Raw genomic sequence first — 1,849 nt, 5'->3', positions numbered from 1 at the left:
ACCACTGCCCTGCAGCCTCCTCACCTGACAATCTCTCCTGGTGGCAGCTGAAGGTCATGAGTGAATGCCTGGGATTTGGGGAGTGGAGATGGGTGCACTTTGCTTTTATGTAAATACATCCTTGATATTTCACATCTTGAGTTCTGTGGACACTCACACAAAGTAAGAAATGCTCAAGTTAACACAGGAGGCTTCCTGAACCTTCCAGCCCTGGCATCTCTGTGGCTCTGGCAAATTCTTCCTGCCCTTACCTTTAGTGGTCAGAAATTGATACCTCTCCAAACAAACAAAAGTGCTTTTAGTAAAAGTACTCTAGCTGTTTTAACCATATGTTATTATTTGTAAGCTTCATATTATCGTATTTGAATAAATATATTTGAATAAATATCTTAATATAACATAGATTTTCTCCAATCAAGTTTATCCAGAAAATTGCTTTCAAGATGCCAAATATAGCTGTGAAAATTTTATTTTGTTATAGTTTAAGCTTTGTCCCAGGGTTTCAAAAAGTGACTTCCAAACCACTCACGTATAATCGAATCAAGCCTTTATTGAAGCACACCGGTGGCGGCTGACCAGAACAATTGCAAGGGCACTCCTTATAAGCCTGAAAACTGCAAAAGGAATGTTCAGGGGGTCTAGCCAATGCAAGCAAGCCAGGTTACAGAAATGGGACAGTGCAGTCAAGTGGAGGGAAGCCTAACCAACCACAGCCCAGTCACCCCTAGTTACAGAAACAAATGTCCCATTAGGTAGTTCCGTGTTCTTAAAGATTTCTATAGCAATAGGAAAAGAACATCTTGCCCCAGTCATGACTCTTCTACTTGGCATGGTTGTTTTACAGGATGAAGTCATAAACCAAAATGGAGTTACATTTGCTTCTACTATCACAATTTTGGGGGATGGGAGCATTTAAAATTATAAAACTTGGAGTTTTATAATTCATTGGAGTTTTATAGTTCAATTTTTAAAAATTTTAGTCTTATAATAATCTGGCTCCATTAACAAATTTTTGTCCAGAGTGAAATGATTCCAAGGATGTCCTGAAGAGTTGGTCAGAAAGCAGCCCTAGCATGGACCAATTACTATTTCAGTTGAGAATGTTGTTTGCTTATGAAAAGCATGGTCATACAAATGACAATTTTACTAGTAAAAGGTTTGTTTGTTGAGAATTTCTTGTTAACACTGAGACTCTGGAAGGCAGGCTGTGTGAGCTACAATTCCTGATTTAACCTCCTGTGCTTCACTTTCACAAATGTGAATATGAGCTGTAGTAGGTCCCTCAGAGAGGGCTAAAGGTTCAACTTAAGATGTAAGTTGGATAATGCTCAGACCCAGGCTTGCCACCATCCCATACATGTTGATGAATATATAATTTAATGAATACATAATAACTTATAATAACATGATTATACCATTTTCAAAATAAGGCCCAGCTTTAGGATAGTGTTGTATTTAACTAAGGTAACCTTTACACTATGATAAGAAAGTTCCTTTCTGATCTGTCCCAAGTCCTAAACATATGGTCAATTTTAATCTTATCAGAATCACTAGAGAGTTAAGAAGATGTGAAATATTTTAATCACAAATGGAAGTTCTTCAAAGCCATTGGGTGAAATGAATATGAAGTTGTATAAAAGATGTGTAAATGTTGCAAAAACAGACTGAAATATTTTGATGATATAAGAAGGAGAAAAGGAAAGAAGGGTGTCTTTAGGATGCAAATTTAGAAAAACAGAACAAGGTTTGGGTTGTAGCTTGTATGGGTTCTGGGGTATCAGTATACCTAGTGGCTTTGGTCCTTGGCCCCATGCAGTGTTGCACTCTGGAAAGAGCCTTTCAAATTCTT

Source organism: Marmota monax, unplaced genomic scaffold (genome assembly GCF_021218885.2).
Source record: "Marmota monax isolate L192 unplaced genomic scaffold, Marmota_monax_Labrador192_F-V1.1 WCK01_AAM20220418_F8-fsc00004, whole genome shotgun sequence".
Lineage (NCBI taxonomy): Eukaryota > Metazoa > Chordata > Mammalia > Rodentia > Sciuridae > Marmota > Marmota monax.
Note: the sequence above shows the minus strand (reverse complement) of the source record.